Source organism: Neopsephotus bourkii, unplaced genomic scaffold (assembly GCF_033783945.1).
Source record: "Neopsephotus bourkii isolate Nb327-2 ecotype Australia unplaced genomic scaffold, CSIRO-AGI_Nbou_v1 NB_1572, whole genome shotgun sequence".
Lineage (NCBI taxonomy): Eukaryota > Metazoa > Chordata > Aves > Psittaciformes > Psittacidae > Neopsephotus > Neopsephotus bourkii.
The window spans coordinates 985,058-1,011,319 of record NW_026902048.1 but is presented as its reverse complement, the minus strand read 5'-3'; the positions used below and the strand labels follow the sequence as shown (position 1 = coordinate 1,011,319).

The 26,262-nt window shown below is 47.7% G+C and overlaps 1 long non-coding RNA gene across 2 annotated transcripts in view; it reads left to right on the top strand.

Moving 5' to 3' along the window:
* LOC133221919 (uncharacterized) overlaps window positions 1–26,262 on the top strand; it is a 175,664-nt gene extending 149,402 nt beyond the window's left edge. For both annotated transcript variants that reach the window (XR_009728110.1, XR_009728111.1), the window contains 4 exons: window positions 19,269–19,394; window positions 19,733–19,892; window positions 21,768–21,910; window positions 26,209–26,262. This is a non-coding gene — a long non-coding RNA (uncharacterized LOC133221919). The remainder of the gene's footprint in view (window positions 1–19,268; window positions 19,395–19,732; window positions 19,893–21,767; window positions 21,911–26,208) is intronic.

Here is a 26,262-nt window from a genome sequence, read left to right as displayed (position 1 = left end):
TAGAAACTGGGCTCAGAAGGCGTGTGAGGAGGGACCAAGAGCCTTGCAAATGGACTTGCAGCGTGATGGTTTCTTTAGCAGGCAAGGTGAAAGCTTGCTCATTCATAGCTAAGTCCAGTGGGGAAAGCTTTCCCTTGCCTCTCTGTGCTAAACTGAGAGCCAGGCAAAGCCAACCTCCTCCTGCTGCCCCAGGCAGGCAGCAGACAGGTGAAGGTGCCAGTTTTATGGCAGGGACACATTCCCAGACTGAGTGCTGCGTAATTTCTCACATCCTCTGAGCCCTCTCGTCTGGGCGCCCTGAGGTTCCCATGGAAGCCAAGGGCAGTTTGTCATTGACAACACAACAAACAAGCCTTGGTCTGTGGGCTCAATGCGACAGGTTATGCTGTCACTTGAAGTAACCAAGATGTGTGTTCAAAATTGGAACAGTAGCAGCGTTAGCATCCTAACTTCTCTTTCTGGATTCTGAAACCCATCCCTGGGTCTTACTCCCAGGACCCTCACACTCAGTTCCTTCCTCCATTTCCTTAAAACTTCTCTTTCATCACCAACTTGAGCAAATCGGTGATTTTTGCTTTGTTTTCCCATGTCCAAGACCAGCAGCACTTTCCCCCCTACGTCAGAAGGGTGCTGTGGAGGTGGTTTGGTAGCAGGAGCCCATCAGGAATGTTGTGAGCAAGTGGTCCCGCACATGAGTGATCATAAGGTCTCACCTAAAGATGGAATAAAAGAGCTTTGAGTCATGAATGCTCTGCAAGTGCAGACGTTTGGAGTTTCTTTGTCAGGCAAAGCGGTATTATTTTAAGGGCAGGAGAATGTTTTCCTAGGACAGGTTATGCTCCTTAAGAAACACTTCAGATATTATTACTTTACACAGATTCCTGGTTGGGGAAAAACAGAGTTTAAAACCAGCCAGAACTGTTAAAATTTATGGTATCAAAATATATTCTGTCAAAATATTTATCCCATAAACTGCCATCGTTAACTGTCCCCTCATACTGCTCTTGGGAAAGCAGGGAGAGGAATCTGAGATGTCTGATGTGTAAATTCCTCCATTTATCGCTGGTTTATTGCTTCACATAGCAACAAAAAGTGGCTTTAGAGTTTGAATGAATATAGATCTGAAGGAATTCCTGTTGTTGAACAGTGCTTTTGTGGGCTAAAGGGGTGTTTTCTAAGTGACATATTTCCAGAGGCACCTACACACATACTTAACGTCCCAACCCACATGCCAGCACATGTTATTAGCCTACAATTACTCTCTGGGAGTTGAGCAAGCAGACTCTGCTCTCATGGAATTGTGTGGCAGCAGAAAGGGACTTGGGGGGGCTTGTGTGAGAAAATATGAGGTTGAAATATGTCTGGACCAAGCCCCTGATGCTCTTTTCTTCATGGCTTTGTCTTTGATGTAAAGCTGTGCAAGGTTTGTGTAAACCCCTTGATGCCAGCTTCCAGCACACCTCTGTGACATCTTCTCTCTGCCTCTTTTGTTTAATTAGAAAGTCCCAGTGATATGCCCACTCTTTTAGAGCCCAACCCCCGTGCAATGCTTGTCTGGCCAACCTGAATGGAGCTGAACTGATGGAGGGACAGGCACCCTCCATCCTGCATCCTGCATCCTTCGCCCTTCAGGGGGCTGCAACAGGGCTGCAACAGAGTGGCCACTGATAGAGAATCTAATTCCCACCACCATTCACTCCCTGCTCCAGCATCAGCAGAGAATTTCTTGCTCCCAGATCACTCCAGGGAAAGCAAACAGTAACAGATTCTTTCATGAAAAGGAATTGTTCTGCTTCCTGGCATTATTACTTTCTGCCTTATCACTTATCTATTAATTACCAGAGCTTTTGGATGGAAAGCAGCAGATAGACAGAGGTACGTTACACACATGATTTAAGACACGGGGTTGCAGCGTCACCTTCTTTTATAATTTCACTGAAGTTTGGGTCTAATGTAGTGATTGTTCATAGCTGCCTTCACTTGACTGCGAATGCCTGGAAAAAAAGGCATCTAGGAGTTTATTTGTCTTGGCAAAGGCGTTCCAATGCATACAATGCATCTTTAGTTTTTGTAACAAGTTGAAAAACAGCCTGGAAAGGGGATGTCTGGAGACACAGTGAAGTACTTCCCAGGATAAGAGCCCCCAGCGGGGAGGGGGTGTTGTGCTGGACCCTGTTTCCAAAGGAGGTGCTGGAGCAGGGTCCTGGGCTGGGTTCCCAAGCCTCTGCCAACCCAAAAGCCATCAAATGCATATTCTCTTAACTCATAACAAGGGAGTTCTTTTTCTCTGCCTTCTACCTTTTGTGTTATTGGGGTTCGTGCTTTCCTCTGTAACTGTGAAGGCTAGAAAGTGACTTCTAAAAAAGAAAGGAAGCCGAGATCCTGGTGTATTCACAGGCCCCCCAGGACCAAGGCCTTACAAAACCCATCAGCTATGAGGATACGTTTGTAAGAGTTGGCAATGGCAAGGTTTTTATGGCCAAGGGTTTGTGCAAGTGCAAGCCCAGATTTTCATTTGTCTGCAAATTATATGGTGTGATAAGGAAACAAAGTGCAGGAAAGGTATGGGCAAGCAAAAGCAGCCTGAAGGTGGAGATGGGGTGAAGGCCTTGTAAAAATGTGTTCCATTAAGTAAATGGAACGATGGTCTTCACATAATGCAGGGGGTGATTCAGCCCTTCCTATTTTCTGGAACATAAGCACATGGGGACACTCCTTAATCTGGAGAGGGGCTTTGGACAAGGGCCTGTAGGGACAGGCCAAGGGGAATGGCTTGAACCTGCCCGAGGGGAGGTTGAGATGAGGCATTAGGAAGTTCTTCCCTGTGAAGGTTCTGAGTATCTCAGAAACACTTGGAGATGAGCTTTCTGTCACAAGGCAAAGGTAGCCCCTATGAGAGACAACTCATAAATAGAGCTGATGGAAAAACACACTGCTTGTTGCTCTGCAGGCTCCAGGCCAAGAGGTGGTGGGCCTGGCTCTCTGCTATCTTGTTTGACCATTTACACCAGTCCTGTGGGGATAAATGAAGCCACTGAGGTTTGATAGTGTGCTGCAAACATTTTGTTCTTGTTTTGATACGTGTCAGCCTTTAAAAACACCAGTGTGCAGAGTACAGGGTGGTGGAAATACATCCTCCCAACACGGGGAGCCTTGGCTCCCAAATGGCAGCTGCTGGTGACCCTGGAGGCCATGGGAAGGAGCCTGCAGCTTGTCTGTAAGCTGTCATCAACCATAAAAGTTACCTCTCCATCCCACTGCTCTCCTTTATGGCGTGTGGTGGTCTGCAAGAGGCGCCTGATGCTCCACAGCACAGGGGGTTTGGAATCCATCAGGCAAAGCATTGGGAAGAGGGGTTGGGAACCATCAGGAGCAAAGTGTTCCCTTAGGGTGGCAGTGTCCCTGCCATGACTAGTGCAAGACCCCAGTGCAAGATTGGGCAAGCGAGATGTTTGAAGGAGTCTCTTCCAGCTCTGCCTCTCTTTTATAGCACACTTATTCATCCTGTGGGCATCTCCTTTGTGCTGTGATGGCCCTGCCTAGTCCTTTACCATTAGGATAAGACTGGGACATGCTAGAGACAAGCGTAGGGATAAGCTTTTGCCATGACAGGATGTGGAGATGAGGGCTTACTACGCTACTGCCTGCAGTGCCTGTGCCTGCCTCTGCCTTCACACTCTGCTCCCATTGCTCCATCAACTTCTATACCAGGAGAGAAAATCCTGATGCTTGCTGGCACAGGAGTCCCAGACAGGCTCCAAAACCCAGCTCAGGAGCTCACACCAAGCCTGGCCCTGTGTCACCCAAATACAGCCATCATTGCTGCCAGATCCCACAGCCCCTTTCAGAGCTGAGGGAGCAGGCTTGGCTGGCATGGAAGAAGGGAGCAGAGCAGCACGTGGGGTTTCACCGTTCCCGATGTGCAAGGCCAAACTCTCTTTTTTATTTGCTCAAAATGCATACAATGGTTTCCCCAGACGGGGTTTGGGTGTCCTGGGGCAGCAGATGTGTCAGGAGTTAGCCATCGCCCGTTACTCACTGGCACCGTAACGGGAGCGGTGCCAACGCTTTGGTTGTGAAATGTCAACCCATGTGAGCCAAGTGTCACCGACATCAGGGAGAGGTCAGGCTCAGGAAGCCTGCAGAGTGCAGGGCCTTGAACCCGAGGGCATCTTGGCCAGCCCCAAGCTGTTAAAGACCAGGTTTCAACTTGGCCACGCTTCCAAACCATTTCTGCTCTCAGCAATTGATACGAGCCTGGGCTGGGAGCTAAGATGATGCCTGCGTTGTAAGAGGAACGATGAAAAATGGCAAGCGTGTGTAAAACAGGGGATCCCAGAGAAGCTGTCTTGGATAACAGGCAGGAGATAACCTGACTTTGGGGTGCATGGCTGGGGGTGCAGCATCACCTCGCCATGACCAAGCCTCAGAGACAACCTGAGCACCCCCCTAAAATGTGTGGGCTGGTTCCTTTCACGGTGGTTGCAGACTATAAGTGGCTTCTCCTGCAACTAAGACATTTGCCCCTGTGTGCTGTGGGGTGTTGGTGTTAAGAGGAAAGCAAATCTCCCTGGGAAGCTCTGGTTGTGTGCTGAGCTCCCATTTTTCTCATGAAGAGGTTCAGTGGTACCAAGACAGCCCTTTTCAGGCTGATGTATTTTCTGAAGGGACATTTGAGCCTAGATAAGAGCGTTTCCAAAGCTATTTGTGTCCCAGCCAAAGGGCCCTGGAATGGGAGCAGACCTGCATTCTATCTCCCAGTGGGAAATGAGTAAAATTAGTTTTCTGGAGGGACAGGGTGAGACTGGATTTAATAGCCCAACCCCCTGGGTTACAGATCAAGCCAGATGAAAGCTGGACTTCCCTGGCCAGGCTTTGTGTTCTCCTCTCCTAAACGGTTCCAAAGATGAAACAGTAAGGCGAGTTTCAAACCCAATTGAGGTGAGCAGAGATCAGACATTGGAACAACGCAGCGTGGTGCTGGGATGCAGCAAGTGAGAGCTAAGTCACTGTAATATAAAATCTGGTGGAGGATTTGTCTCCTTTTTCTGGTATCATTTCCCCTTCTCATCACACGAGGAACTGGGAAATCAGGTGGCAGTGCAGAACACTGGTTTCTAGCTCATATTCAAAGGGAGACGGGTGCACGGGGGACAAAGGCCTTTATATATACATGTAGGATGAGCCAACCAACCTCCAAAGGAACTCTTCTTTTCAGAAGCACTGAAAGCAATTGTGTGTCCAGATCTCCAGTCAGGGGGGGTTGAGCTTCTCATTCCAGCTTAGAGAGCTGAGTCATGTGAAGGCTGCAAATCTGATTCTCCGTCTGTGACCAGACTTCAAGGCTTCAGTAGCGGGCAGGATTTGGCCTTATCCAGACACCCCAAATATGTCTGCTTGTCTCAAGTGAAATCTAATTTGGCTTTTTTTTTTTGAGATTTGGCCACCATTAATTATGCCTGCAATTAATGGCATAATGTAGGCTCCAAGGGCTGATGAACTTGAGTCTGCTGCGGAGTCAGAGCTTGGCTTTGAGATGCCATCCTTATGGAAGATGTTTTACTGGGCTTTCTATTTAGGACAAGTCCTAATGGGCATTTGGCTCAAGAAAGAGCTAATGGTTACACAGGTATTTAAACACAACCCAAGTGATTATAGGTTGGCAATGTGTGTTAAAACTATAGACTTCTGTAAAATGGAAATGAAATGTAATCACGCAGCCAAACCGACACAGAGAGAAGCAGTGAAACATCAAGCTAGCAGAAAACTGGTAGCAGCTCTTCTATGTCCTGTTATTAACTCTGGTTTGTTACTTTAAAAAGCTGCCTCTTGCTTGATTTTCCTAGTGTGATCTTACAAAGCATGGCCCTCCTTCTCCTCTTGGAAAAGCAGGAAAGCATATTAAGAGCACTGATAAAAGGTAAACAAACCAGGAGACACAAAGTTTCTTGATATGCTCTAATTGAGCTAGTTTCCTTACTTCGGCTTTGAAAAGGAACAGCCATAAGGCATTCTTGAGAGAGCCAAGTGAACTGTTGTTATCTCAAAAAGGTCTCCTTAACGTCTCGCTCGTGGGGGCTCCAAGTCTGCTCCGGCCATTGCCTGGAAGTCTAAGAAAAGAAGTCTACTGGCCTCTGTGATAAAGCTCCCATTTTTAGGCCTTGGGAAGGATGGGGTTGTTGACAGTTCATTCCTGTGAAAATTCAGTGCGGTCCAGTCTCCTGATTGTAAATGGAAGGAATATATGGCAGCACTAATGCAAAAGGTATGTGATTAGATAGTCCTGTCTGCTATCTGCCCCAGCTTTCTGCTGATAGGCAGCTCTGGCTGGTGCTAACTGGGAGCCATCAGAGTTGCCAGACTGACGCCAGGCCCTTCATCAACTGCCTCTCAGATAAGGGGAGAAGGCTGCAATCTTCACGTAACACAATGTTTCCCCAGTGGGTGAACTTGAGTATTCCTGGCTGCATCTTTCACAGACATCTTGTGGAGCCAGTGAAGGGATAATATATAGTTTCATACTGTAAAGAGTCCAAAAGTTCAGTGTAAGAGATCCTGTCACAGTCACACGCACCTCACTGTTGTCTGCCCAGGCTTTAACCTTCCCTTGAAGAATACTAGATACAATGCCAGCAGAAGACATCTCCCCTTGGATGGTGCCGGTGCTGCAGGCTCTGGGCTGCCCCGCATTCCTCAGCTGCAGCAATAACTCACCTCAAACCCTGTGCTCGTGGTAGAGGCAGAAGTAGAAATAAAAGGTAAAGGACCCACTTAGGCTCCCTCTGGTTGCTTCCAGAAATCACTGACATGGTCCCCATCAGCAGACTGGTGTTGGCTTTACCCTTGCAGGAAGGCAGCCTCCAGTCACTACTTGTCTGAGCCCTGAAAGGCCTCTGTAGGGCAGAGTGAAGATGGCTTCAGCACCTATGTGATGGAGCCTCCAGGCTGAATATTACTCCAGTTTGTTCTCTGACCTCTGAGTATCAGTGTATGGGTGGAGCGGAGCACTTTCTTGCTTCCCTGAGACTTTGTGTAGTGGTGGTAGGGTTTGGTCCACAAAGCTATTGTGCAGCCTCTGCCCTTCACCTGGGGCATGGAGCAAGTGGAGATGCTGCTGGTGTCTCTGCAGACTTCCAAGGATCTAGGTAGGCACAGCAAAGTTTCTGCCACCATTCACTTCACTGCATGCAGCCAGCTCAGTGAAGAATCCTTCTGAAGTCTCTTCCATGTGGCCATTAGGCAGCACATGAAGACCTTCAGAAAACCTGTAAACCCTCCACAATGACATGTATTGCAGTTAGGATCTCAGGTGTTCTAGTTCCAGTTAGTCCAGAAAATGATCTGAAGACACCTGTATGTTACATGATCTAATGCCAGCTGTTCAGTGCTGGAAGCACCAGGTAGACCTGAAAGCTACACAGACAATTGCATTTCCCCCTTAACCCTTATCTTTTTCCACACCCTAGAAAAATCTTAGAGCTTATTCATTCATTAAAACAGGAGGGAACTTTCCTCTACTCTTTTCCCTGTGACTCATGCACACTGTCAGAGCTGCCATCAGAGGTGTGACCAGAGCACGTGTACGTTGACCCAGGTTTTCTCTGGCCTCTGCAGCTTGGATGCCCTGAACGGTGTTTCCATGGCAGAGTGGATTTCCATGCTGGCCCTGTGCGTGCCAAGCTTGCAGCCTGTCCTGGGGCTAGAATATGAGTTACTTAGGTTTAAAGCAAGCATGTGCTTATACCCTTTGGTACAAATCATCTCTCGACCAGAAGGCAACCATCCCCATGGCCTAACGTGGTGTGACACAGCCAGGCAGCTCACGAGGGATGGTGAGCAGTGGTGTGCTTGAGCAGAGCTATGTGTGGGCTCGTGTTAGTCATTGTTTGCAAGCAATTGAGTGATAGCCAGGACTGATAGAAGTGTCTGCAGAGCCTTGAAGATTCATAACTGTCGGCAGAGAAGAGCCTCCTACTGAAAATCCTTAATCTTCAATCCTGAAATCCAGGAGTCAGGTCTTTACTGGCAACTCTGTGCTGCAGGCACCTGGGGCAAGGCTGTGAGTGGTTCCCCTTGTTCAGCTGGAGGTCCTGGTACAGAACAGCCTATCACTGGAAGTTCAGGCCATCATGTAGTCATAGGTTACATGCAGTAGGTATGAAACACAGTTTAACTGAACTGATCTGCAAACAGAAGGAAAAAAGGGGTGACATTTGCAGCAAACATTGCGCTCGGTATATAACACACTTCATCTCACTGCACTGCATTTATGTGGTGCTCCTTTTGTTCTTCTCTTGCTATGTGCTTTTCCTCCTCTGCCTCTCTTTAAAACTCTGGTGCTTGTTTTTATTGTATTTTCCATGGAGTAACCGTACACCAGTGACCCTGCAGCGCGATAACTGTGAGATTTCACATGAAGTTTGTTTCTCATTTCTTTTAGCTTGCAAACTGAACCAGCTCTGTGAAACTGGAGATCAGCTTGAGCCGTTCCTTAAAACATACAACTCAGGTGCAGAGCATTGCTTAATATGAAATAGAAAAGAACATCATCTGTGGGGACTGATGGGTGGCACTACCTCTAACATCCAATGCATGGCTGTCAGATGTGGGGCATCGTCTCCTCCAGCTAGAGGAGAGGAGTCAAAAGAGTGCGCAGAAGGGAAGAAGAAATGAAAATGCACTTCACATGGAACAGACAAGGGGTGATGGGCACAGGTTACTCCTGGGGAGATTCTGAGTGGACACAAGAGGGAAGTTTCACAATGAGAACTGCCAGCCACTGGAATCATCTGCTCAGGGAAATGGTGGGCTCCCCAGCATTGGACATCTTTAAGACTTGTCTGGACATGGTGCTGGGACACCAAGTCTAGGTCATGCTTTGCCTAGAAAGGTTGGACCAGATGATCTTTGAGGTCCCTTCCAACCTGGATTCTAGGATCCTTGCATGCCTGCTGGGAGCCTGTATTTCTGCATGCGTTAGGCCAGGTTTTAGAAGCAGCTTCAGAATTTCAGCTCTTCATTTTCACACCTGAATGAAACAGGGCAACACACCCTTATCAGAGAAAGCTGTCTCATCAGATGTTACAACCACCTCTGTGTTATGGACATCCTTCTGTCTGATGCTGATGCTGTGGAGTGTGGGCCATTCATTTCTGGGAGTAAATTTGAAAGCCAAGTTTAAACATGCAGACCACTGTTTATTTCAGTGAATCATGCATGCTTAGGACCTGATCCTGCTAACTCCAGAACATCTCCTGGGAGATCTTGAGAGCTCTCACTGATAATGCAATTATCCTCACTGGAAGACTAATGCGGCATCTCTTTTACTTAGAGAACTGCAGGAGCAGGCTCAGTGGTTTGGGTTCTGCTTATGAAAACCCATTAGGGGCTAGCTCACCCCTTTAATTGCCCAAGTAGCATCTTGCAACGTGCACAGATGTGTACAAACAAGTGGTTACATGAGCAACGGATGCAGCTGAACACATACATAGATGCGCAGCCATAGGTTGTTTCTGCTTGTTTGCTGCTTATCTCATAGGAAGAGTTGAAGGAGCTGACTTCAAGACCATCACCATTTGCAGCAGCAGAACCCATCCATGTGGGACATGATCACAGTTTTCCATTTTCTCCCATCCCGTTGCCTGTTTCCACCCTGGTGGAAAGCTCAGAGATGCCAGTGGAGGACTTCCAGGGATTTCTATGGGTTTGAATCCAGCCCTGATTTACTGCAAATAATTCATCACCTTTCTCTTTGTATTCAGCCAGAGCAGATCTTGGTGCTAACCACTGGGCGAGATCTGCTAAACCCAGCCTGAGCCAGTGGGTCCCTTGATGAAGCAAATGAAGTGCATACCCATATTCAGGAGGTTTGATCTCTTTCTTTCACTGTTAGTTGCTTGGCAACTAGGATAATATTATTGCACACACACACGTTATATTAGGTATCACCTGCAGTTAGCATTTATTTATCATTTTCATGTAGCAGACTCAAATCCTGCCATTTTCAATGCTGCACTGGTTGCCATACGGAACCGCTGCCAAAAAGGAGGCAGTTCACAGCGTTAAAGGAATGAGTCACATTCTTACACACTCGACAGGATTAGACATTTCACTCCTTAATGCTTAAATGGAAGGTCATTAAAACAGCCCTGTGGTTTGGGGAGGATAGCAATTCCATAATATGCTTATTTTGGTGGCAAGTGAAAAGCTTGGTTTGGTTCTAAATGGGTTTGCTCCATACCATGGCAGAGGAGCACTGTCTCTGTTTTGCATCTGAGGGTGCAGTCAGTCTTTGCTCTCTTTGTTCTTGCTTCATTGTGGCTAGCCATGTCTCAGAAAAGCAGGGACTTCACTGTAAAGACTATGGCCCTGGCAGGGTCCTCCTGAAGCTCCGAAACTGTCAGTGCCACAGGCAGGCACATGAGAGCCCCTGCTCCAAGATCTGGTAACAAAGAAAGGGCAGCCCCCAATTCAAGCTCTTTCTGACACACTATTTCCATCCTGCCAGTGGATGCTTTGGTGTCTGTCTGAGCTGGTAGTTTGGTCTTTGCCCAGCAGCAGCACTCAGAGGCAATGTTCACAAAGCCCCTAATGTGTGGTACAGATGAGCTTGCCATGCTGCTGCTAAATTAGATGGTGACTGACCCATAGCTTTACACATCCCTGCCCTGGTTGTGGGGAACACGTCCCATAGGCACACATCCACTGAGAACAAATACATCAGCTTTTGTTTAGGGACCAGGTTAAAACATGGGAAGTGATATATACTGGAAAAGGCCTTGTAAAGTATCATCTCCCAGTCTCCCAAATTGAGCCTGGAGCGAGGCTTGGGAGGAGGCTGGAGCTGCAGTGATGGGGCTGCTGACCCCCATGTGGAAACCACGTGCTGGAAGCAGCAGCCACTCAGCTCTGGTGCTGTTCCAGGGTACAAAGCACCCGCAGCAGTTTGAGGAAAAGCACCGTGCAAATCATTTTCACAGCTAAGCATCCCCATAGGTCTGAAATGTGTCAGTCTGTGTCTCTATCCTGGCCACCAACTGTTGCTTCAGCCTGCTGCATCTATGAGCAATTCATAAACCCAGATGCCTTTTTCCTTCTCATGGAGTGGTTGAAGCCGAGGGAGAGATGATGAAACGTGTCTCTTTAATATGCCTGGATTAGGCATGTTTCATTGCTCACTGGGAAGAAACTTCAACAGGATAAATGATGTTAACAGCAAGTAATCTGATGGTGCCAAAGCAAGTTCCTACAGATCAGTCACATGAAGCTGGTGGAAGAGGCAAAGCTTTGCCTTGCTCTGCGGTGAGCACGGGGGACACTTTCCCACTCCATCAGCTGAAGTACATGAATGATATGTACCCTTATCACGGTGCTGGTACCAGCCTTGATCTGTGGGTAAACCATGGTTTCATTTAATAGGGAAGAGAATAGAGGTGACCTACCACAGTGTCAGCTGGGGGAGGAGGGGGGGGTCTTAATGCTAAGGAAAGGCAGTTATTATATCGAAATGAGGCTGCTGTGCTTTCTGGGTGGTGGAGGTGCTAGAAGAAAGGGAAACCTGTCATTATTTGGGGATTTTGAGCTAAAGATGTGTTGTTTTAAAAACTGCTCATTTTTAGGCTCACCTCTGTCTTGGGAGGGGGCTGGTGCTGTTTTATGGTTTGAGTGCTTGGGATTGAGCACTTGGCTTGTGCTGTTTCTTGTTTCACCAAGATGTCTATTAATACTGTATGGGATGCATTTGGGATGACCATGGACATCCTTGGTCATACCAGAGGTGGCCCTCAGAGTCTGATCCTGTGCCTGGAGTAAGATTTAAAGGTGAATGGGCAGCACAGAGTAAACAACTGTGCTTTCATCCATGTTGGTTGCTTGAACCGGACCTTAGACTCCCAAACTGAGCTGGTTTTCTCCTTAAAACCTAAAGCTTATGTTCTGCATAATGTGATGAGGCCAGCAGAGAAAATGTTGATACCAAAGGACTCTCTCAACCTCCTGCTGAGTTTCCTGACTTCCAGCTCTGTGCCTTAACCACAGGGCCACCTCTAACCCCCTTTGGTATGGCCACTTCTTTGTAGAGCAAAAGCAAGCTGATGAAAGCCACCAAACAGCATCCAACCTGGAGGAAGCATCTGCTGTGCATAAGGACTTCCATTCAACCATGGCAGACTGGGCTGTGGTGTTAAACAGCCCCTCCATGCCACTGTAGAGGTAGTGGTGTTTCAGTGGTGGATAACCACTACATGGGCTTTGGAAGGCTCTCAGGGATGAAAAGGCTCTACGCAATCGTAGACCTTTTTCCCCCTCTAAGGCCAGCATTTAGCTCGGCTATTCAAAGCAGTTCAGTTTATTAATAGTCTGCTTCTGGAGCCGAAGTGGCTCCATGGAGGGGAGTTATTCTGTGCAAAACAAAACAGGAAAAGCAAACAATGCCCAGCTCCTCTGTTCTGAGGGACTCTCAGAAAGCAGCATTGTTCCACCTTCTCACGTGTGGCAGAGGAGCCCCAGCACAGAGCAGCCATTGCAGGAGTGTAATGTGGTCCAGCACAGAGACACTCTGCAGCGGGACGGACATAGAGAGAGCATTTAGGAATGAAATGTGACTGCCTCTGTTGAATGTGAGCCTGCTCCTGGCCAAGTAACTGGCTTAAGTGTTCAGCAAGAGAATCAAAGCGGGGAACTTCACAGGCAGCAGCACAGTCTGTAACTTGATGGGATCCAAGTGCTTGTCCCCTTAGAAAGCAGCAGAATCCATGAATTCCCATCATTGTTCACGAGGTGTACGCTGGATGATCCACAAAAGTGCAGCTTTTAAGTGTCCCTTAAGCCTGAGGGCTTGTGTGGCTCCTCAATTTGGGAACCAGTTCACTCTTTTGAGTGAGGAGGAGGATGGTGATGTGTCTTTTTGCAACTGATGTTATGGTTTTCTGATTATGCCTTCCAAGTCTTCTTCCCATCCCAGCTAATCATGGAATCATGGAATGATTTGGGTTGGAAGGGACCTTAAAGCTCATCCAGTTCCAACTCGCTGCCATGGGCAGGAGCACCTTCCATTAGACCAGGTTGCTCCAAGCCCTGTCCAACCTGGCCTTGAGCACTCCCAGGCATGGGGCTAATAAAGCTGTGTGGGCTGAAAAGGACCTGGAGAGAGAAAGCAGCTTTGCTCCAGCTCTCCATGGTAAGCAACCTGGTGTTGTGAAACACTGCAGACAGTTGTTCATTAGAAGACTCAAGTGTGGAACTCTTCCCATGGCAGGGAGCTCTCCCTGGAAATGTTCATCATCACAGAAACCCCAGCATCATCCGGCTCCTGCCTTTCCCCTCCTCTGGCTAGATATAAAATATCCTTCACATGCCTCGTTCCACTGGGATTCTGCAGTGGTTTGAGCACTACTGGCTTTTTTCACTCCATATTTCAACATATACCCCTTATGACAGTCAGCAATGTGCCTTTCATCAGGTTTAGCTCTCGGGTTAATTTTGCCTACAGAGGAAGAATAAGCTGTAAACATCCCTGCGAGAGGGGCACCGAAGCCTGGGATGAGTTTGGGGAGTTACAGGATTACAAAATGGCATGAATTTTAGTGACAGTGCAAGGTATCCACTTAATGACAACGTCAAGTTCCAGCAGTTCCAGTAAGGAAGTTTTATAACAACATTAAATCTGGGATAAAAAAGGATTATTGGCAGGCGTGAAGGTTTGGGGAAAAGGTTTGTTCTAGTTCAGAATACAACAAACGGCTGACAACTTTTCTGGGAAGCGAGGATTTGAACAAGAATGTTGGTTTGGTTGAAGGCACGGTTGGGTTTGCTCTCAAAACTCTGCAGCATTTTAAAAACAGACCAAAATGTCACTTAGAAACGGTGATGATTTCAACACAAAGCATCAAAGTGCTTCATTTTGAAACACACTGAATTTTCTTCTCATAGAAATCCAGCATCCATCTCATGAGGAAGTGACCATCCTTGGGCTGGGGCACGTCTCAGACAGCTAATTTTGAATCTTTAACTGAAAATCACTCATCTGGGTGGAGAAGCACATAACCCATCACCAGGGTGAGCTGGCGCTGGGCACCAGGTAGGCTGCAAGGCAAATGAACTCATTATACCACAGACTCGACAACTTCTTTTGCTCCCTTTGAACACCACAGAATTCCTACTTGTTAGTCACTATTTATACAGTTGCACACAGATTCTTAAAGCATTCACATATTTTATGAAGTTAGAAAAGACTTTTTAAGATGCAAAAACCCTGATGTTTTTAATGAGTTTAACAATAGACAGGCAGCGACTGAAGCGTGCGTAGTCCTCAGGTCAAACCCATGCTGAATTTCCACTGGCTTCAGCACAGGGTAGCTTCAAACCCACACTTTCACTTCCAAATCATGCTGGGCTGGTGAAAACAGAGTTTTTGACTGATGCTTCACACACCAATAAAGAATTTGGGAGTGCTGGGGGTCACTTGGAGCTTGCTCACAGCTCATCAGCGTGTGCTGGGCGCTGCTTTGGGTTATCTGATGCAGAGGAACACTTTGGTTTGATATGTCCTGCTGGCATCCAGCGCAGTGTGGAACCGGCAGCAGAGAACTTTATGTTGAACTGGGGCAGCTTAATTGTTACTCAATGAAAGCACAAATCTGCAGCAGAGCCATCGCACCCAGTCCAGGGAGAGATGCTCAGATTAAAGAGCTGGCAGGGAAAGACCCCTACGCAAGGGCAGGAAGATCATTCAGAAATAGTCATAAAACACAAGATGAATCTTTAAATATTTATTAAAAACAACGTTTGAATGTTAATTCCCCCTCACACATCACCCGTGAAAGAGATTCTAGGGATGAGGAAATGAAACCACAAAGCCAGTAAGTGATTTGCCTGAGGCCTCAGCTGTAAATCAGGCTCTGAATTTGAGATTAGTTCTTCCTGCTCCCTCCATCCCCCTCTCTATGATAAGGCATAGTGCTGAACTTGTGCCCGCATTCCCTGGAATGCCATGCAGGACTGATGCTCATTGAGGGTTCAGACTGTGGTTCTGCAGTGAGATGGACCCTGCAGCTTCATGGGGAGCACCGGGGAGCAGCTGTGATCACGTTACTTCTCCCGAATGCTGTCACTCTGAGATGAAACTTGTCTTCTCCAGCCTTGAGTGTTTTCATGGCCTTATCAATGAAAACACAACCAAATGTAATTAGGTAGGTTATTCTGTGTTATTATCAAAGAACCCTAGGATGGTTTGAGTTCAAAGGGATCTTAAAGCTCATCTAGTTCCAACCCAATGCCATCGGCAGGGACACCTTCCACTAGACCAGGTTGCTCCAAGCCCCATCCAACCTTGCCTTGAAATTAGTGGGGAAAAGTGATTGGTATTGTCAGTTTTGTGCTGAAAAAGAGTTTTTAGGTCTTTCTGATTTCAGCCAACTCTTTGGTGATTTCTCACTTGGGTGACCCAACTCCTACATGGGCAACCATGAGGCCACCCCACCAACAGATCAGGAGCCTCGCTCTTCTCATGGAGACAAAACACAACTATCTCAATTCCCTTTTGCAAGTTGGTGGAGCTCATGTGGCCCTGGTGAGCATCCATGAGCATGGATTTGGATACCCAAATCCACCTGGGTGTCCAGGCTGGGCGACCATCCCTGCACAGTGCCGTGCCACACAGCACAGATGTGCCTGCAGAGCCTCATGCCAGACACGCTTCCTCCTGGGGGCTTCTCCACATAATTCCCTTGCGTATTAAAAGTTGTTTATCCTGTGCTTTAAAGCAGGATGCTTCCCTTATCTGCAAGCAGAGCAAATTCCCCCCAGTGCCTCTGTGCCGTCATTCCTGGCCTGCTCCTGACTCCTGAGCTCGCTCAGTGCTGGTGGTGGCTCTGCGTTATCTCCTGTCTGCAGCGCAGACAGACCCTGCCTGGAGCAGCCTCCAGGCTCTGCAATACCAAGACCAATGTCTTCAAAGCCTGAAAATTGCTCTGTAATTTGAATCTTTAACAACACATGGAAAAATCTTCAGGAACTGGCCTGTATCATGTCTCCGAATGGCTTCATAAATACAACACTGAGGAATTTGGATACTCTCGTCTGTGTCCATGATGGATGTTTGCATTTTAAGAAAGAAATGCATTTGCTGCTTTTCCTTACCTCTGCAAAGCAGCTCAAATCCACTGTGCAGCTCCTTTTCCTGTCCCTTCCTTACCTTTAACCCCTGCCCCATGTCACTGGTGATTGCACCCAAACCAAAGGGCTGGGTTAGTCCCTGTCACTAGTTTCTGAGTCATTGGGCTCTGGTGGCTCCTCCTGGGCCACCATGAGGAGGAGGTTGTTAATCCCCCATTCCTATCAGTCTGAGACACAGAAAAGCCACATGCAGAAAGTTCAGATACGAAAAAAAAAGCTTGATGGAATGTATTTATCTGAAAACAATAGAGTCTGGATGGAAACTCAGTGTTTTACACCAATCATGTGGTTGTTGTTAATGTTTTCCAAAACACCCAGAGGTACCTTGTGTGTTAATAAGAGCAGCCTGTACTATTTTGCTTAAAAAGCAAAATGTGCATCTCTGCACCTAAAACTGCTCTTGTATTTCAGCCTTGTATTGACGCCCAGATGGCTGCCAGAGGAATTTCCCGTTCCCCCAAATCTGCAGTCACGGGGCTTGATTTCAGCCCAAGATGCAGCAGCAAATATTTATGGTTGCGTTTCAATGCTTCTTTTCCGTTCCCTTCCTTAAAGCAGGAGAATGTCCTGAAGCATGGATTGAGTCTGAACTGTGGCCCTGGCCACCCTCCTTTGCTTTCGGTTGCCCTGCATGGGCTGAGGTGCCATCCCTGGAGCCAGGTGCAGTGCTGGTGGTACACCAGTGGGACGATGCTGGGTGCTCGCAGGCAGCACAGGGTGGTACCGTGGGCTCCAGCCAGGTTTAACCAGGCAAAGGAGCAAACCCAGAAGAGAGCTGCTGCTGCAAGGAGGAATTGTTTAAAGCTGCTCCAGCAGCAAAGGCCAAGCTGGAGGGCTCATTTCCTCGGCCGTAGCGCTGCTGCAGCCCCAGAATCCCAAGATCCACTGATAGCAATTGAGCAAGGATTTCCATTTTTGGTGCGAGCTCAGACTTAAAATAGACAGTCTTGAGCGAGGAAGAAACTCTGTTGACAGAACATAGGGAACATTCCTCAAGTGTACTTTTGCAAAGGACTATCTCTGTCTTTAATCTCCTCGCCGTTTCCTGCAGGTCTCCCGGGCCCAGCTTCCCTCTCATTGTTAGTGGTGCTTTTGGAAATGACCTCAGGCAGTTTGCAGTGACTGGCGACCCACGGTCAGAATGACTAACCCAGTCTGTCTCCATCCCTTGGACATGTCCCATTGACTAAATAAATGACAGGCACTGACATGTGAATAGAAACAAAAACAGCCTGACAAGTGAAATCTTAACTCTTTGGAGCAAAGAGTCTGGATGCACGTTCAGCCTGACAGCAGAGCGGAGAGCAATCACTGCAAACAGTCCTGTGATGGCAGAAGTACATGGAGCCTCCCCAGCTGCTCAGGACACATGCAGATGGGGCAGACAAACACCTCTAATATTATTTTTAATTGTTGAAATTGTTTTCTGAAGCTTTTTATCTCAGCACATCTTTAATTAAAAGTGTGGCTGTGTATTTACGTGGCCCTTCTGTGTCTGGGTTCAGCATGAGTAATTCCATTGAATGCTATAAGCAAGGGTTAATGATGAGAAAGCCTGTCACAGGATCTTGGACTTATATTGTACATTGTCAGGTCTATAACTCGACATAGGTGAGCTTGTATCTGCTTCCAACCTACTGCACAGAAACACCCATGGGACAGATGATCCTGATTCCCCCAAGCCTTTATGGAACCTGCCAGCATCCACTGATGTCAGCTTTAGGAGGGATAGAAGGGGGGTGTAAGCTCTAAGACAGATGTATGTACTTCTAGGTCTCCTATAGGCCAGCAGCACTGCGTGCTGTCATGCTTCAAGGCCTCAATTCCTCCTCTGAATCCCCACTAACACATTTTGCTGAGCTCCCTCCAGCCCCAACCCCAGCTAAGCGACACCAGTCTGAGAACATGCCACGCCATCCCAGCGTGATATGGATTTTGTAGGGCCCAGACAAGCTGCCTTTGCAATCTAACAATAGTTTTACCAAGAAGAATAGAATTGCTGTTAATAAGCTACATTTGTGGATTTTTTTGGTTGGAAAAGTAGGAAAGTATTCTCTTTAATATAATCAAAATCTATTTGCTATGCTGTAATGACAATAATTAATAATGCTGCTTAGCAGTTATTAGCACTCGGTGCATTGTTAGGATGTCTGCATTAGCTAAGGTTTAATAATGAAGTTCATATAAATCCAAAAGAAGAAAATAATGATATGGGGAGTGGTTGTGGAGCTGTGGTCTGATGGCTTCTTGCTTTAATGTAAGTAACAAATAATTCCCTCTGGCTCTCAGCATTTGTGGATAAGGCCATAAAAAAGGAAGGAAAAAAAAAAAGGAAGGAGGAAACCTCAGCTAATAAAAATGCCACCCCTGCTTTACGACTCGGGGAGGAACGTTTGTTGTTTGGCTAATGGCGAGATTAATAACTTGTGTTGGGATGGTTGATGTCATTCTCTCGTCCTGCGTGTTGAACATTTGCATTGAGAGTATGGGGACTGTACTGGCAGCATGCTGTTCCTCAGTGCAAGGCATGGGTGAGCCACTGGGTCATTAGCACAAATGGTGACCAGTGCCACAGCAAGGGGATGTGGAAGCAGCAGCAGCTGCAGCCCGCAGTTGGTGGCTTCGGGAGGTGTTGGCAGCTCTGTCAGCTGAGACAAAAATGATGTCCTAACTTGGGGATTATTCTTTTTAATGCCACACAATTTGATAGAATCATGGAACGGTTTGGATTGGAAGGGACCTTAAAGCCCATCCAGCTCCAACCCCTGCCACGGGCACGGACCCCTTCCACTGGAGCAGCTTGCTCCAAGCCCCTGTGTCCAACCTGGCCTTGAGCACTGCCAGGGATGGGGCAGCCACAGCTTCTCTGGGCACCCTGTGCCAGCACCTCAGCACCCTCACAGGGAAGAGCTTCTGCCTAAGAGCTCAGCTCAATCTCCCCTCTGGCAGATTAAAGCCATCACCCTTTGCCTTTTTGGTCTCAGTTCATCCACAGCTGATGATCGTGCATTAATCATCATTTACTCAGTAGCCAAATAAAAAGAGGCTGAAAGGTAAAAAACACTCACTTCATGTAAGATTTCATTTGTTACCAGGTATCTGCTCCAGTCAGTGCTCCATCCTCTTGTTCTCATCCCACATTGTGCCTGGATAGCCCGACGGGCCATAGGAGGCCTTCTGCTGTTTCCAGACATCGGGACAGTTTTGCATCCCTGTGCCAGGTCAGTTGTAGCATGGGCTGGACTTTGGGTAGAGTGGGTAAGAGCCAGCATGCGGGGTCAGGCTGTAGAGTCAGGCATGGTCCCAGGTAATCAGCTGTGTAAGAAGGTAAATAAGAGGTCAGATTTTGGCTGGGCCCTATCCAGGGAAGGTGATCAGGGCTACACCAGTTACACCCTCCGAGGGCTTGGCTGCTAGAGATGCCTGGCACCAAAATAGCAGTGAGAAGGTTTAGTGCTGAACTATGGAAAACCCCAGTTGTGGCTCCAGAAGGATGTCAGGGGGTCTGCAGGGGAGATCTGCACCTCCAGGGCTGCCTGACTCAGTGTTTCATCCACAGGTCTGTGTCCATGTACTGGTGGCTGGGATGGCTGCCCAGCAGGGAGACGTCCTGCTGGCACCCAGGCTGCCTTAGGGAAGAAGCTGCTGCTTCTGATCATCTCTGAGGTGTTGGAGCCAGCAGTTTCCTGGACAGAGATGTCTTCTCAGCACTATTTAAGGTACAGCAGGACCAACCCTGCAGGGTGCCTGCTCAGAGAGGGGTTTCTCATTCCATGGTGTGGCAATGGGATACAGAACATTCTCTGGAGACCTGACTGGCTTCCAGCCACCATCTCCTTTCTCAGCAAAGCCTGCTCCATGGGCTGGGTGTCTAAGAAGCAACTGTGCTACTCCTGGGTCAAACTGCATACTTCTGCATCCTGCTTAAGGATGATTTGCTCTCAGTAACACCCAGCAGTGCCAATGACTTTAGGGTCAGCTCCTTTCTTCCTTAATCCTGCTTTCTATTTTCACATTCTTCTGCATGAGCAAGCCCTGGAGATCCCACAGCCAGCTGCCAGCAGAGATACTCAAAACACAGTTTCAGAGCAAAAAGAGATGTCGTTTTGGTACTTTAGCAGTGATTGCCTCTGGCTACCTTCAGTCCGGGCTCAGACCAGAGAAGACAATATTCTCTTTCTCCCATAACGATTTCCATATCCCCATTTTGAGGTTGCAAGCAGTTGGGGGAAGCTGGTGTCCTGGGACCAGCTTTTGAAGCTGCTTTCAGCCTTGCTGCTTTCAGCCTCTCCAGCCAATGACTCAGTCACTATTTCTATTCTCTTCCCACTTCTGTTCCTGCTTCTCTAAAGTTTTGGTCGGTGGCAGCAGCTTTTGCTAATGTTTTGTGGCTGCTTCTCTCTGCGTTATTATTGGAGATGCCTATGAAATAACAGAGCTGCTCTTTAAGACACTGCTGCACCACTGCAGAAAATATTTACCAAAGCTGTGGTAAGCAGCTCTTTACTGGAGTGACTGGCGTCTGCTCTGGGGCGCACCAGACGCCAGTCTCTTCAGCAAAAGCTGCTGCAACAGAACAAATTGCCCAGGGCAGCAGATCTTGGGAAAGGAGGAAAGCCAGCAGCCCTGTCTGTCTGCCTTTGTGTTTTCGAAGGCAGAAAAATTATCTTTTTACAAGCCTGCCCTAGTTGGCTCTGACCAGCTCTTCCCAGAAAATACCATCATAAATAGAAGAGCAAACTATTGCATAAACGGACAGGTTGCCATTTATATCTGACCTTTCTCAGCTCTTCTTTGATGGCTTCGTCAACCGATGCTTCCTTCTCGTCCAGCCCCACCGTGTTTTTAGCTCCTGCTTCTAGGAGAGCACCACTGGGCACCACAAACCTCAATTAAAATCCATTTTGGGCATAGGTGTAGACTCCCTCAGCTCTCTGGAGCAGCTCCAAATAGAGTAATCCTTTTCTTAATCCTGCCCTCCCAGGGAACTTCCAGGTTTGTGTTTGCAAATTGTATGGGTAAATATGGATAGGGGGAGATGGATTTACTTTTAAAGACTCTGGGCTTGGCATATTACACACAGTTTGTTGCTAGACCAGCCTGGTGGCAGCAACACAGCACCACACTGGTTTCCTTCCTCAGACAGACCCTTTCCAGCTCCAAAATGACAATTCACCAAAGCCAACCCAAAAAACAGTAAAGGGCAGTTTCATAACTGGGTGTTATCTGCCTGGAAAGGGCTCCAGAAAAGCAGACTGTCTCCACAGGCTGCTGAATAAATGCTGATAAAAAGGACAAACTCCTGTGTGTTTGTTATGGGTGGTGTGGGTTTGAGATGTATCCTCTGGTGGATGCAGGCAGTTGGAATTCCCTTCCTATTTGAACACAGCATCTGGTTTATGTGATATTACTTGACCCCTATAGCCAGACCAGGGCAGGAGGAGTTTAATGGCAAAGCCCTGCTGTGCTGCCTGCAACTGGGGAAGGACAGAATGAGGCTGAGGTAAATGCTATGAGTTGTTGTAGGCCTAGAATCCCCTCTTCTCTCATGCAAATGGATGGCTGGACTGAGCATGTACATCTCTCTCCTGCAGGAGTCTCAGAGGCTGCACCATCCTTGGACTGGCTGAATGTGACTACTTCTCCTCCCCAACCACTTCATCTTGCACCAGCATCTGCTTGTGAGAACCCTGGGAGCCAACCACTGTACTCACGTTGGATCAGAATGGACAACAAGGTAGGATGTCTTCCTGGATAAAGCACTAGATTAAGGCCCAAGAGTCAATGTCTTCATCCTGTCCACCCCCATGCCTCATTTTATCTGATTATTAGTTCAAAGTAACATAGAAAATCACTGTCAATGGCATTGCAAAAGGCACTGAAAGGTTTGGTGGCAGGTAGGCCTTCTTCCCCTGCATCAGCAGCTTCGTTCCAGAGCACAGAGGAGTAACGCTGCCTGGCAGTCACTCCTGCACCACACTGGTGGTCAGGAGATCCACATCCTGCAGCTGTCAAATGCATCTGTAAAGCAGAGGTAGGGTCACAAGGTTCTGTTGCTTTGAGGAATCACAGCTTTGCTTTCCAACCCCAGAAGTCCTCAGAAGCCTACCTCTGGGGGAGCAGTGGCCTAAACCTCCCCCATCTTCTCAGCAGCACTCATTGAGTGTGTACAGCAGCTAAGGAACTTCTGCCCTCAGTCATCCTGGACAGAAGCACGGGGTTGGAGCAGTTTTGAGGTGTGACAGCAGGGGAACCTCCTCAGAGGACGGTCTTGTCCCCATGTGCCATTTGTGCTCTCCTAGATGCCAGTAGCAGGGACTGGACTGGAACTATCAATCAGCCAACAAAGCCAACTCGTAGCTACTGGCCACAGGACTGGCAAACCCATTGAAACCAGTGGCTGCTGTTCCCTCGCTGACACCAGCCTCCTGAGCCAGCAACAGTTCTCAGCAGTTGTTGGTCTAATCCAGTGTGCTCAGTGGGGAATAATACAGGGGATAGTCCTGGTCTTGTGGACTGGCCTGACTTGTGGTTCAGTCCCTCTTCATCCTGACCCAAACCAGGGAACTGAACCCAAGACCCTGTATCTCAGATGGGTGCTCTCATCTCCAGCATCCATCTCCATCTCATCTGGGCTTTTTCTCCCCAGATAACAACTATTTATAAAGCTGCATCCGAGAGAGAAATGAGGCTGCAAGCACCCACAGAGCTGAGTCTTCTCCTGGGATGCAAGAGTCCAGCTCCCTGCTCCAAGCAAGGGGCCTCTCCTGCAGCAGGGACCACTGTGGATGGGTGCCATCACCCACTGCTGAGGACCTGTTGGGAGATGATTGTACCTCATTGGGTTTGACTAGAAATCCAGGCTTGGGCCCAGGCAACCTTTCCAAGCAGCACTTTGTGGAGGTCGTTTGCTACCAAAAAAAAAAAACCCAAAAAAAGTTTTGGCTTTACCAAACAGCCATTTTCTGACACAAGAAAACACGTTGTCAAAAATCCTTCCCAACCGTTCTGCTGGGACTGTGCTCTTTGCCATCAGTCCCCAAGGCTGGAGCGCTGGGGTGTTGAAATGCTACTACAGCCCTGGAAACTGTGAGTCAGCTTGTCCCCACCCACAGCAGATACTGGTGGGAAGGGCCTTGAAAAGCCTGGAAACTCCTGCAGTTTTTGCCTTGTGGAGTTTTCATTAACCCATTAACATTAATTTCAGGTCCAGTGAAATGCGGGTTTTGGTGAATTTTGATTGGATTTTGTCCCTTTTTCGACCCATCCCCTTTGTGATTCTGATAAATGTTGCAGGATATTTAGTTTCTTTTTGTCCCTGAGCAATTTGGCTGCCGTGGCACCAGTTCACCCCCCAAGCCCTGTGGGACAGGCTGGACCTGGGCAGCAAATGCAGCACGCGCCGCGATGCCACCAGATCCAGTGGGGATTTGGCTGGGATCGCCGGATGGCAAAACTTTCATCCCACTTGGAGGAAAGGTGCCAACACAAACTTTGCCAGTGCAAAGCCCTCCGGATCACTGTGCTGGGATATGAATTCATTGATGTAGGCATCTCCTGGCAGGGAGGAAGGTCATAGAGAGGTGTCCCAGGAGAGCAGATGTGGGGCTGCTCTGCTCCCCATTGGGATGCAGGCAAGAGCCACATGGGAGCACGCACACAACTCAGAGCAGTCTGTGCAAACCACTGACCTCAGGCTATCTCGGAGCCATCCACACACTGCATTTAGTGCCAACTGGAAAACACGTGGGGGTAGCAAACCCCAGGTCTTAACACAGCATACGGTGATGTGAAACAACCCACAGTGTGTTCCCCTGACACATATCCCAGGAGTGGTGGCAAAGGATGGCTCCAACAGGAGCCCTGAGGAGCTGGGATGGGCTTTGCTGTAGCTGCAGCCCACCCGGGATGGAGGCACACACTGAGGTGGTGGGGCGGATCACATCCTCTGCATCAGGGATTCCATGGTGCCAAGCTCTGGGAGCACGGAGCCCAGCGGTTGTGAAATCCCCCATGAAGGAACATTCTTCAAACAGCTATTTTTTCTTAACAACTTTGGATTTATCAGAATGCCTTGTTCTGATTTTAGCTCTTTCCATTTTGAAGACAGTCCAAGGTCCTATCACAGTGTGTTACCACACAGAATATAACATTTGCAAGGGTAAAATGAAAAGTCGGTTTGAACTGGAAAATCACGGCCATGTCGTTAAAACAAAGGAAATGGGACATTCTGATGTTGTCAAAACCTTTTTTCTCTGGTTCCTTTCAAAATCAGCTTCCAGCAAAACCAGCCTGATTTTATGAGGCGGTTTAGTTCTTGGCAGAGCCCCTCGCTCTGGCGCAGCAGTTCCGTTGTGGTTTCTCTGGTGGGGCTCATACACTCCATGTCCCTGTCCCCGGGCTGTGACATGGGGGTGCAGTGTGTCCCCAACCCTCACTGCCCCACACTGGGATCCCCATCTCGACCCCATTTTCAAAGCGTTTAAATAATCTACCAATCGAGCCATCAAAGCATTATTTAAATGGCAATTACTCATTTTGGGCTTTAACCTCCACATCCTTCTCTTTGACCGGAAATGCATAAAATACTAGAGATAAAATAAAGCTGAAAATTATTATAAGATTAGTTTTCCTTACTAAAAACCCAGTTCCTGCTGATGCCTCTGACCCCACTGGCATGGACACAACGGCAACCCCCAGCCATAGATTGGCTCTGGAATGAGACTGGTGCTGATGCCCTTTTGGCCACCCACCATCCTCCCAGACCCAAGAGGGTTTGGCTTTATATAGTACCTGGGAGATCCATGTCAGATAAGCCTGGCAGGCTTTCAAAAGCTTCTCCCTAGCTTTTGTGCCAAGTCCTATAGGATGTGTTCCAGAGCATCTCCCAGGAATGTTTGTTATTACGACAAGCAAAGAAAAAGAGGTGGGGGAAAAAGAGGCAGTGAAAGAGCACATTGCTGTTAATTACTAGAAATCCTTTAATAACCAGCATTACTAAAAATTATATGTGCATTATGACAAGTACAATTGAGTGTTTTGTTTTTCTTGCCCACATTAGTGCAAGGAACAATGTGCTCTTGTTGCAGGAGCTGGAATGGGTGGCACTGGAGGGGGAAATCAGGGCTTCTCCATCACATACCTGTGCCCGCAGAGATGGTCGGGATTCCATGAAAGCTCCATTGTTCTTCATGCCATGCTACACGCACTATGATTATATAGTGTTGGATAAGCAGTAAGACATTGAAATAATAACCTATCCTTAGTTTAAACAGTGCTATATTTAAGATTTATGTATATTTAAATGTGGGTAATTGCACATTTGTGACATACTGTAATTTGGCTGGCAGTCTGTAAATATGATATTGGAAAGAAAAGCATCAGCTGCATTTAAGGAGGTAAATGCTAGGGTCATGCAGGGCGTATTGATCAATGTGGATATTAAACAAGCTTTGGAACCTCTCTGGAGCAGCCTAGGGATGGGCAGGGATCCTGCCTGGCTCCAAGATCCAGGAAATCCTAATTCCTGCTTCCATGTCTGAGAATCTTTATTTTCAGCCCTTCCATGACTTTTAACTTAACTTGTTTTCATTCCCTAATGCAAAAAGAAACTATTAGGATCTTCCTAACACAGTGAGACATTGACTGACTTTTGTAAATAGCTCTAAATGGTGGTAATGGTGATGTAGGTGCAAACTGTAGCTGCTCTGCAGGTCAGTGAGAACACAGGGCCATCATGGACATCATTTCCACCCAAAGCGAGCCAGTGCCCAAGTAACATCACCCGGGTTTACTGCAGAAAGGCCAGGGGAAAAGGAGCTTTGGTCAGTAAGGGCAGAAGTAACCCTGAAGTCAAAGACCTACTGGTGTGTTATCTTTACGTTGGTGCAAACACCACTGGGTCCCACATACAGGTTTTAAATGGGGTATTTTGGAATCCCTTACGTAGTTGATGCACATGAACTAAGTTGGCTGTAAAAAATGTACTAACTTAACAAGTGCATTTAAATGATCTTCTTGGATGTTTTCCTGCAGGTTTGGGGAAACATGGACATCAGCCTTTGGTTATGGCAAGAGCTATGCAAAGAT